This window comes from Cryptomeria japonica, chromosome 4 (assembly GCF_030272615.1).
Source record: "Cryptomeria japonica chromosome 4, Sugi_1.0, whole genome shotgun sequence".
NCBI lineage: Eukaryota > Viridiplantae > Streptophyta > Pinopsida > Cupressales > Cupressaceae > Cryptomeria > Cryptomeria japonica.
In genome coordinates, this window is record NC_081408.1 from 527,844,750 (window position 1) to 527,857,562 (window position 12,813).

Here is a 12,813-nt window from a genome sequence, read left to right on the forward strand (position 1 = left end):
GTTAGAATCGGGTCCACAATTTCTAGTGACTAAATTACCTCTTTTTAAATGAAAATTTAGTTTGGTATTGGTAAAATTACCTAAACACTATTTTACTAATTTTTAAATAAATTGTTTTGCCACAATAAATGATTTTTGTATGGAGCATAATTTATGATAGTCTATAATATAATAAAAAAATATCAATCATATTCACCTTTAATATTGCATTCCTTCTTGTATTGAGGATCATATCGTCATTGCTATTATATTCTCATTTTCTTTTGGGGCCATATTTTTTTTTTATATTAAAAGCAACATAACAAGATTCATGACCCTATATACAAACAACCCATAGGTAGCATAAAAGAAAAGGCAACAAAACAAGGGTGTTGACCTTATGTGAGGCCATATTTATTTTCAAATTAATCCTTTATAGGTTTACCACTTAATATTATATATAATTAAATTTTCAAGCATTTAACATGACTCTTTGTCTCTTTTATTATCATGGCCTCTAAAACATAAGCATACATGGTTTAAAACCTAATGATTTCAAAGAATACAAGTAGCATACAATTTCAATATTAATACTGTTTCTAAAGTTTACATGGAAAGAAGTAAAGGGTAAACACAATCAATGCAAAACCTATCGCACTTCACTACAAAGAGCTAGCGAAGCTTGAAAATGAAAAGACATCATCTAGGATATGGATAGTGTAGATGGGTCATCTCCCATCCACTAGATATTCTTGCTAACATCTATAATTTGTAAGAGGTATTTACTTTGACGATGGCTTTTTCTATATGGGAAATTCCACTTCATATGACTATTATATTAAACTATTTGCTCCCATTATGTGCAAATAATAAGGACCATTAGAGCTCTTGTAATTGATGTGATAGTTTTGATTTCATTCCCCTCCATTGATTTCTAATATAATCTTATGATTATGATTATATTATATAAGTTTACAAGAATGTATCAGAACTATTTTACTCAACCCAATATCCATACCTTTTTTGCATCATGCGATATATATATCGATCAAATGGTTAATAATTCATTCTACAAAGTTATAAGCACTTATCTTTTAAAATGTATCCTTAACTTTTGGGCCATACAATTAAACATTGATCAATGACCCAAAAGATTTTTTAGGATGAGGCGATAGTTTAAAAGAAAAGCGGTTACAACTTTGTCGAATGGAATATCAACCATTCGATCATGCAACAATATAAGGTGTACGTTCAATTCTGTAATATTTTAAAGATTTATTTTTTTCAATCAATATTTTATAAATGACAAGTCCTTGTGTGCTCCAATCTTTATTGATAGTGTATTTTTTCTTGGTGGTGAGAGTGTTGCTCCCTTGACCCCCACAAGGGGTGCTTCCCCTTGACCCTATTAATAGTTTTTACCCTAAAGATACTACTTCAACATTAGGGGGGGAGGTGGGGGGGGAAATGGAGGGATTGCATCAACAAAGATGTTTTTTTGAAAAGATTCACCAAGGTAATCAATGTCCATAGCTAGTGTTGACTAGAATTTGCCAATATTTTTTTATAAATTTCTAGTAATTTTACATAAATTTGCTAAAAAAATATGTTTTTAAATGAAACCATGAAAATTAATGCATTTAACCAAGGTTTTCTAGGATTTTATAGAATTTTTAAGGTTACTTTCTTAAAGTTATTTGTGGTCTTCATTATATGATAAACTTTTTTTGCACATTAATGTTTATTGTCCCTAAAGATCCTAACCAATGATATTTAAGAATAATATCCAATTAATCCACATCCAAATCATAAAAGTTGGAATGCTTAACATATTTTTTCATCAAGAGCTTTAAATCTTGAAAAAATCTAGAAGCTACATCGATAATGAAAAGATTGTAGTTATTTCAATTTTGTAGGATTGTGAAGAATGAAGCTCCAACGTGCATAGTTTGCTATCGGATTCTAAAATTTTCTTTCATTTCTATACTTCTTTATTTATGAAATCATTTTGCTATATATTTTATCATTTTAGAGAAGCTCAAATATTGAATTAAATTTTGAGTTCATAGTTGCAAGTGTTGTTCACTTTAGTGAAGTTGTGTGTATATCTACTATTGTCATATTGGAATGCACCCTTTAGAGGATTATTCCCCTTCCAATTGACACAATGGAAACACTCATAGGCTATTAGTGAATTTGCAAAGAGGGTTGGTACCCCTAGTATACCACCTAAAAATAACTTACTTTATTGTTGTTGCAAGGAAAAGGGATAGAAAATGGGTCTGAAACTGAACTTAAAACATAAAATGAGGTGATAGACCAGAACTTTTAATGATTTATACTCTCTTATGTATACACAATAAGATAAACTAAAAAAACTAGCATACACAACTCATAGTTGACATGTCTTTTACATGTGTTTCACAACAAGGTTTAAAATTTATAACATTATTGAGGAAGGTTTTTCACAACTGGGATTTGCACCAACGTGATGAACACAAGCTATGACTTGCAACAAAATGCACTACTACATAGAGGAAAGAAAAGTGAGATAATAAATCAAGGACAAAACATTTCATCATAAGATAGAATAAGTGTTCCAACGGAGACACATCCCCTGTACGGGGATGTTTCTTAGACTTAGAGACTTGGGAAACATTCTCCCACAACACCACCACTTACATCACCTCTACCACCTCTGTTAGGGACATTTTTGGGTTGCTTTCTATACGACACATGCCTTTACATACTAATTGCAACCTTTAGCTTCGTGAAAACTAGTTGGCCTTTCACAAGGCACTCATAGAGATGTTATATGCAAATTTTGCCTTCAAGATTCCATTAGACCTTTATTTTTTATATTAGCATCGCACCCCCACTACCGCTCTACCGTTGTCTACCCATAGTCCCCTCGCCATCCCCAAATTTAGGCCTTTGGTCCCTCGTCCCTGAAACCCATCCCAGCGTCCCCTATACCCCTATCAAGAAACTTCGTGGAACATTGGATACAATCAATTGTTCTCATAATATTGCACAAAATAAAACTTTTAAAAGGCAAAATATTTTATTGATCAAAGGTGTACATTATATCCAAGTACAAGTCTATTATATATCTTTTTCAGCAAAACAGAGTTCACAATATATGATAAAATGATAATTGTTAGTTGTCTCTACAACTCTTATTTATGAAGGAATGAACCTTTATTCTTACTTTACTAGGTGTACATGCAAAAATAAACCCAAAAACTTGAGATAAAGGACATGTGCCTTCAAAAAACTAAAGTTCATCTTAAAAATTGTTAACCCCCTTAGTACATGGAAAAATTAATCTCCTTATCTTACTAGCAAAATTGTTGCAACTAGGCATTGACGGAAGAAAACTTGATTTCCAACTTCTTTTACCTTGCAAACTGCTACAAAGACTTCAATAAGAAACTTCAACTTCTAGTTGTTTGCAAGTGTTGCAACTTTTGTTATAGGTGTCTTAATAGCTCAAATTGACCCTTATTCTCCACAACTACTCTTTAATGTCTTCCACCACTTGCACGTGTATGAGACATGCTTTGAATGAATTTGGACTGAAAAAAGACTCTTTATGGTGTTATATCAGGCTCTTGAATCTAGGGAATCACTAGAGACTAACATTACTTCAAACTCATGTCACGTTCATAATATTTTCTCCTCTTAATCTATCGACCTCATTTCTTTCTTTTCTTTTCTCTAGCCGCTAGGATCTTGTTGTGTTGGGAAGCCTCAAGTCTTCTCATTTTAGGCACCTTATATCTTGTCGAGGATTCCTTGCTACTTGAGAACCTTTAAAATTTGGATACTACTTCTTCTCTATGTATCTCATTAGAGATTAAAGGTTCCTTGGGAACTCAAAACCTCCAAACACTCTATTGTCTTCTTTCTTTCCTTCCTTTTCCATTCTTTATTGGCTCTTTGTCCCTACTATTCTTCTCTTTAACTTGTTAGAGGTTTGCGGTCTCTTACAAACTAGGAACCTCATTGGAGGTTCTTGAGTTCCTCAAAACCTCTGAACACTTCGATGATTTCTTTATCTTCTCTGCTTTATTGATCTTGATCCTTGGGCGTATTTCCCCTCATCGGGCCCTTAAGAATCCCTTTATAATGAGAATCAAGGTTCAAAGGTCTGTTGAGAACCTTGAACCTCGACCCTTCACCTTTTCCTTCATTATTATCAAGGGTTAGGGGATCCACAAGAGCTAGGAACCTCCGATAATAATGCATTACTCAATCTCAACCTTCATTATTCCTTTAGTGACCTCATGATGCCTATTGGCTTTATCTTTCCTTCTTTTGTTAGCATTTTTCCATTCTTGTCTCAACCTTACGAGTTACCTTTTTTTTTTAGTCTTTTCCCTAGCATTTTTTCCCTTCTCACGTTGACCCTACATGTTACCTTTTTTAAATGGTTGAACCCTGAATAGGAACTTGGAACTATTTGGGAATTCTGATGGTTGGACCCATCGAAACTTTTAACGCATAATACTAAGCCAATGTTTGCCTCTTCTTCGCCTTCCTTTTGTTAGTGGACAAGGTCAAAATAGGAACTCAAAACATTGTCAATGATTCCTAGGATTACAAGAATTGTTGTTGATGCCAAATTGTCGACATCAATGGTGGCTCCTAAAACCAACAAAAGCTCCAACTGGCCATATCTTTTGTTAGCTCTCTATCCTAATGATGGATCATAGAGTGCGATTCAAAATGATAAAAAAAACTTATACACAATCTATCAAAAAAAAAATTGACCAAAATTATTTATTATGAAAAATATGATATTCTTAATTTTCATCCAATTTTCCCCAAATTTGAATTGGGACTATTTGGGCACTTTACAAGGTAAAGGATTCGAAAGACCCATACACAACTAAAGTTAAAATATTTTGAATGTGGGGTGAATGATTAAGAAATGGGGCAAGGGGAAACCATAACAAAAGAACAATTAACCCAAATACATAGTTAGTAGATGGCCTAAGGTTGTTTTTAATGACACCATGAGAAAAATTAAAAAGACATGGATGAAGCAAAACAAGAAATGGACGAGTAAATGGAATATATACTTAATGCTTGTCCCATGAATAACAAAGAGATAAATGCTTTTGTTTTGGATAAGTTTTGCAAGTGTATATGGGGTAAATTACTAGGGAAAGAGAAAAAGTAACATCTTGAAGAGTTTAATGCCGCATGTGACCATAAACAAAAAGCGTATATAAAAACTAGTATTTTGTGGAGAGGCAAAATTCTTATTGCTCAATAAGAACCAACTCTCATCAACTCCAACGTGAAATGGGGCAATGGAAAAGACCTAAAAAAGCATGGGAACAAAGGGTGTGTATTTATTGCATTATAAGGCAAAGGATTTTGGAGTGTGATGCCTTCAAGAACATCAGATAGAAGCATGCCAATATAATAACAGTTGTTTCTTAGCATAGTTTATTCAACAAGAGAATATTGAGAAGATGGGGGTGCTTATTATCTCCTCAAATAAAAAAAAGGATTGAAATGCGAAAGACCAAAATGACAATGTTAGCGTCCCATAAACTATTTTTTAACCTCATGAATGTTAAAAGTTTTTTCTTTTTTCTTTTTCTAAAAACATTTAATTGCCCCACCCATTCCCAAAAATTATTTTTTTATGAATGTGTTAGCATTCTTGTAAAGCGGAAAAATCGAACCCTAGTCATTCTCCCCTCCCCAACTCCAAGGAGAGAGAAGGGAGAGTCACTAGGGTTGATGGTTTTCACTTAGGGGAGACTTTACATTCAAAAGAGGGGTTGAAACCCACAAGATCCAATCCCACGCAATGCAAGATTGGATTCTAAATGAGTTTCAAGGGTTGTGACATCAAGGATACCCTCTTTTGTAAAGAATGTAGAAAGATTGAACTAGGAATGCATGTAAAGTAGGAAAGATTCGCTTATAAATAGAGATAGGGATATGGGATGAAGCTGGGGACCTGGAATTAGCAGTAAAATGTCGAGACAGTGTTGTTCTGCAAATTTGAGCGAAATTTGACGGGATGATGGCGCCCGGCGTGCACACGGTCCTCCGAAAAATCCACGAAACGAAGGGGGATCTGTTCGTCTCTACACAAGGATTCCAGATCTTCAATTACAACCGCGTACCTGCAACCTACACACAGAAAAGAGAGGACGATTGGGGGGTTAGGGATGAGGGGTTTGCCTTTAGGTCAAACCCCGGTTTTGGAATTAACCAAGAAATGAGAATGTTGTAAATGTAAATGTTTGTAATGTAAACAAGTACTGATACCTTGTTGTAAGAATGTTTGTGTTCTTACATGCGAAGGTGTAATGTATGTAGTATGTTGTATGTTGTAGGTGATCTCCTCTTCAATGGTTGAATCCTTGTCTTGAATGCAACACCTAGCCTTGAATGGAACTTAGAATGCTCAATTGCTTGAAGGAATGCTTGAATGCTTGAATGTTTGAATGTTTGAATATTGCTTCCGCGTCTTGCCCACATATGTTTTCCTCCCTTTTTTATATACTTGTCAATTAGGGCTGATAGACTGATTTTCCCGACCTTAGGCCGACCAGGAAACATTATTTTCCAATTTGCAAACTTAAAGACCCGATGCCCACAAGAGACCGGGCCCAAAATAGGGCCAGGGACCAGGGCGCTAGGCGCCATGGTCCCACCTCCCAGGACAGCATGGTGCAAGGAGGGATCAGGCCAGGGTGCAGAAAAATGCAGTTTTTGGTGTCGTAAACAGGTTTCGGGGTCTCCATTCAAGTTCAACGTTGCGCCGCCATCGTGAAGACCCAAATGCAGTCGCAATTGCAAGTGTCGCAATTTTAGGACGCTACATTTAGCCCCCACTTTAGCGGGAGTATAAGCGTATGCTCATACTTCCAGTAAAGTACAAGGAAACAACATTGAAAAACTTTCACCACGTCAAGGAGGCAAGATACACCAAGCCCCCAGTGGACTAAGGATCTTACGACTTCGATTGACAAAGTAAAAGGGAAGATCACGAGGGAGAACCATGACTGTCAGTAGTAAGGTTCCCTCACTATGAGTCATGCAAGAAAGATTTCAAGGCAAAGCTAAATTTGTCAAGAAATTTTCAAGTATCTTGAAAAGATATGAACGGGATGTATGCCCCCCTACGTTAAAGCGATCGCACACGCCTCACCGGGGGTGATTGCTTTAAGGTAGTGATACATATAAGAAAATGAGGAGGAAAGGAGCACGTTATCACAAGGATTTAGCCCCCAAGTGTGAGATAAGCCCAAGGATAATAGACACAAAACACAAAGCACAAGGTGACTTCGCTTTCCTCGGGGTCAGTATGCTGTATGATAATTCATGTATATCATATGTATGTATGCATAATTGTTCTTCATTCCCCAATCAAGGAAGGTCACCTAGAAGAAGGGAACACATGTGTCTTTTGAGTCAACATGAGAGAGACCAAAAGAGATCTCAATGTTTTGCATCATCCTCAAGTAGACAACAATAAGGACAACAAATAGAAGAATGAGAATAACACATAGAAGAAGTAACAAAAGAGATCAAGAGAGGAGGAGAGAGTCTGCTATGCTAATGAAACTAGTCTAGCACGTCATCTACCCCCCGATCTTGTTGATCAATATTTCGGGAAGGTAGGAAACACGCTAGAGGAGGAACATCCAACACAGCAGATGGAGCTATCACAAGATCCAAACAAGGGCTATTTTCATGTTCCAAGCCACGTTGTTCGTGTCTAGGAGCTAGGATAAGTGCTTTAGAAAATTCGTTAGATAAATGGTTATCAACATCAACATATTCATACTCACTATCAGAATGAACAGGAGTAACATTTTCATCATGAATAAAATTTTCATCTATATCCTCATCAAGATTTACAAAAATAGGATCTTTAACTCACACAAGATCAAGACCATCGTGCATTTTATGTTTAGGAGATTTCGGCTCAATTGTCGGCTGAGGAGAAAATGGAATAATACTGGCTGAAGGTGTTTTTGGGGATTGCAAAGTTTGAAAAGCAGCTGCCTGAGCTCTAAGACGACGCTTTCGTCGGCGTTCACGTGCAGAACGATTTCGTCTAGTCTTAGTAGGAAGTTGAGAAGAGTGAGGAGGAGGAATATTCTCATCCTTTTCACTTGGGTGTTTAGGTTGTGGTCTCTTAGGTTGGACAATAGGAGAAGAGGAAGGTCTCTTCTCTCTATAAGAAGAAGGAGGAGGAACTGCTCCATATAAGGGAGGAATATTCGGTTTAGGAAGGAGACCAAGCCCATCATGACAAGGAGGGATAGGTCTACTTTTAGGAAGTTTATTAGATATAGGCATAGTCACATTCATAGGAATGGGTTGGGAATCTTCTTGAGGAAAGACATTAGTTTTATCTTTCAAAGGAAGAACTTCCTTCTCAAGAATGATAGGAATGTCAAGTTTGGGTGTTCTAGGTTCACTTAGAGATAGGATCATGTCTTTTTTCCACTTTTGATAAGATTTGAAAAGATGATCACTTCGCGGAGGAAGAGATTGAAATTGTTTAGGCCAAAAGTAATCAATAGGAACGCTAGAAGTTCTTTCAGCTGGTTTAAAGAGACTATGATTGACAGTAACAACTTCACCATTGTGGGGAAACTTCAAACACTTGTGAATAGGAGAAGCAATAGCTTTCATGGAAAATAGCCAAGGATAGCCTAGCTTCACACGAAATTGTTCGGACGATGGAATAATAGAAAAGTCCACATCAAGGGATTTGTTATGGACCTCAATAGGTAATGTAATAGAACCAATTGCAGGAGAAGAAAATGCATCAAATAGTTTCACAACCACATTTGTTTCATCATAGATCACTTGATTCAATTGCAAAGTAAAAAGAAATTCTTCAGTAATGATATTAACCATACAAGAAGGATCGATAAGCACTCCACAGCAAGGTGTATTCTTGACTTTTGCAACTATATATAAAGGACCATCAGGTGCCCTGATAGTTTCACTGGAATCAAAGGTGATGGAAGGTTCTTTAGGGATTTTCTGCTGCTCTACAAAGTTAATCACATTTGGAGTCATGGACACAAGATCATCAGGTGAGACAGAGGAATCATTAGTATCAATCGCATTAGAGGTATGAGAAGGCAATGAATCAGTAAAAATCTTAAGATTTTGGTTAGGAGGAGCTACAGATGTGTTGCCTTTATCATTCACTCCAGAAACAGAAATAGTATTATTATCAATCGATTTTACCCTTTAAAGCAAAACATTTTTCAGTATCATGCCCAGGATGACGATGAAATTGACAAAAAGATTTGTTATCAAAATAGGGTGAATTAATCTTTGCAGGATCTATTTGCCTTATAGGAGGAAGAGTAAGCACATTTTGTTCCAATAACTTATTCATAATACTATGCAATGATTCATTCAAAGGAGTAAACTTTCTTTCTTTCTTGAAAAACTTAGAAATAGGAGGCACACCTGATGCCGCATTCACATTGTTGTTGATGATGTTTTCATTGAGTTTAATGGACTCTCTGTTCGGTTTAAACTTCCCAAATGGTTGTTGACTACTATCACCCTTATCACTCGGAGCCATAGGATTTGCTTGTTCCATTTGACTCACAGTCAGTTGATAATTGTGAAGAGTTGCGCACAACTGTTGGAAAGAAGTAAACTCAGAAAACAGAAGTTTTTCTCTAATATCTTTTTGTAAATTAGAAATAAAGATTCTTTGAATATCATTGTCAGGTACTGGAAAAGAAATTTGAGCATACAAATGCTTATATCTACCAATGAAATCAGTCACTTTTTCTTTAGCACCTTGTTTACAATGCATTAAATCAATCAAAGTAACTTTAGGACTTATATTGTTTTGAAATTGTTGAATAAAAGCATTTGCAAGTTGTTCGAAAGAAGTAATAGAATACGAAGGCAACGAGCAATACCATTGTAGGGCTTTATCTCTTAATGTTCTAGTAAACAGTTTTGCAAGCAGCCTTTGGTCATAAGCAAAATCAGTACATATTGTTTGAAAGGTCTTAACATGTGTTAGAGGATCACCCTTACCATTATAAAGCTCCAAATGCGGAATTTCAACATGTTTAGGGGGGATAGCTCGAACAATGTCAAGAGAAAGTGGGCTCGCAACATCAAATGTGGGCACACTCAATTTGTTGCTGTAAAGAAGAGACAGTTTGTGCAAGATTGTTAATGGTCGCTTCAGTCGAAGAGTTCATATTAGACGTGTTAGATTGTGATGGAGGTGTTATGTTATTGAAAAAAGGTAGAGAGTAAGGTGGTGGGACACTATGATAGTTAGTCATAGGAGATGATTGGAAAGAAGGAACACTACAAGGAGGAATGGAAGGGTTAAATGAATTGCCCCCTTGCGTCATGTTTATTTGTGGAGATATAATAGGGACACTCATTGAAGGAATGAATGAAGAAGTTGGATTGAATGAAGGAAGAGGGTTGATTGAAGAAGAGGGATTGCCCCCATGATTAGTGATCATAGGAGGAATGCCTTGTATTGAAGTAGTCATTATGTTTGATGTAAAAGTAGGTATACTAGCAATAGGAGTCGTCAAAGGGATAGAATGATTAACTTGAGTAGGAGGTTGTGTGTAACCTAAGGTTTCGGCACAACTTTTCATAGGCATCACATTCGAATCCACAATGTGTGCAATACCACGCAAAATATCAATTCCATTCTTATCACTTTGAACCATACGTTTTAGACCCTCAATTAAAGAAAGAGCTTGACTATCAGGGTATTCTTGAGACATCCATTGTCGAAAATCATCAAATTGGTTATCCAATTTCGAAAGTTGTTCTACAGAAACCTCATGGAGAGCTTCTTCATCATTAAGAGGATTAGAGGAATTACCCATGTCCTCGTTAAAAAGGCCATTCAAATTAGGTTCCATCTCCTCGGTAATTACACCTTGGAAAGACTTAATTCTAAGGCTTCGTCTAACGGGAATAGTGTAAGTAGGGCTTATTGTTGTAAAACTCATGCACTAAAGAGAGAGAGAAGATTTTGAATTTTAGAGGTAGCAAATTTCAATAAAACCAGCCAATCTCCTAGATTTAAGCTGTTAAATGCAATCAGGACAATCTCCCGAAATTTTGGAAAAAATGTCCGGGACCGTGGCGAACGGAGTGCACACGGTCCTCGCAACTTTTTTCGAAATTTTCAGGGATGAAAGTTATGATGATTTTAAAGCTAATTTAAAAAAAATTGAGTGATTTTACGATCTGTAGATAGGCCAAATTAAAGTTGCAATCTCAAAATTGAACCCTACCAAGATTGTTGAAAAAAATGTAAAATTTGAATTTTGGAAAAAAGGGGGAAACTGAAATTTTGAATTTTATGATTTTAGAGGGAATGCTGAAAGCAATGCAGGCTTTGAAATTTAAAAGTTGACTCGATTTTATGCAAAATTCGAATTTTGAAAATGGAAATCAAGGTTGTTGCAATTAAACACTTAATTTCAAAAGTCACAAACTGCAAAAATTTGAATAAAGTACTGAAATTTCGAATGAATGCCAACACACTTTTCAGATCTAGGACAGTAAGGAACACAATTTTGATACAAATTTCAATTTCAATAATTTTTGAATGATTAGAAGCCTCAATCCAAGCAATCACTAGACCAACTTTGACTTTAATTTTGAAAATGTTAAAATTGATAAAATCAGCCAAAATTCTGGATTTTAGCAGAAAAATACCGTAAGATCTAGCTCCCAAAATTTCAGAAAAAATGTCGGGGACGATGGCGCTCGAGGTGCACACGGTCCTCGCAACTTTTTTCCAAATTTTCAGGGATGAAAGATATTGTGATTTTATTGCGGAATCCAAAGTTACAGCCGATTTGGAGGTGTTTTGATTAGTGAAATTATCAGTCAAAGGTTGAATCAAGAAGGTCTTAGAAATTAGGGTTTTGACATTTAACCACTTAATTTTCAGAATTAAAGCACAAATATGAATTGACAATTTGCAATAGAAGGGTAGATCTGAAACAAGCATTAACAATTAAACATTCCACAAGCTCAATTGCTAAAAAGAAAATTTTAGGGTTTTTATGCAATCAACCTCTAAAATTTGCAAAAGATCAAACATGGAAATGTAATTAAGGAAACAAAATTTTCAGATCTAACCATGAATAATCAGAATGAGGATGTTCACGTCGGGTTCACCAAAATGTAAAGCGGAAAAATCGAACCCTAGTCGTTCTCCCCTCCCCAACTCCAAGGAGAGAGAAGGGAGAGTCACTAGGGTTGATGGTTTTCACTTAGGGGAGACTTTACATTCAAAAGAGGGGTTGAAACCCACAAGATCTAATCCCACGCAATGCAAGATTGGATTCTATATGAGTTTCAAGGGTTAAGACATCAAGGATACCCTCTTTTGTAAAGAATGTAGAAAGATTGAACTAGGAATGCATGTAAAGTAGGAAAGATTCGCTTATAAACAGAGATAGGGATATGGGATGAAGCTGCGGACCTGGAATTAGCAGTAAAATGTCGAGACGGTGTTGTTCTACAAATTTGAGCGAAAGTTGACGGGACGATGGCGCCCGGCATGCACACGGTCCTCCGAAAAATCCACGAAACGAAGGGGGATCTGTTCGTCTCTGCACAAGGATTCCAGATCTTCAATTACAGCCGCGTACCTGCAACCTACACACAGAAAAGAGAGGACGATTGGGGGGTTAGGGATGAGGGGTTTGCCTTTAGGTCAAACCCCGGTTTTGGAATTAACCAAGAAATGAGAATGTTGTAAATGTAAATGTTTGTAATGTAAACAAGTACTGATACCTTGTTGTAAGAATGTTT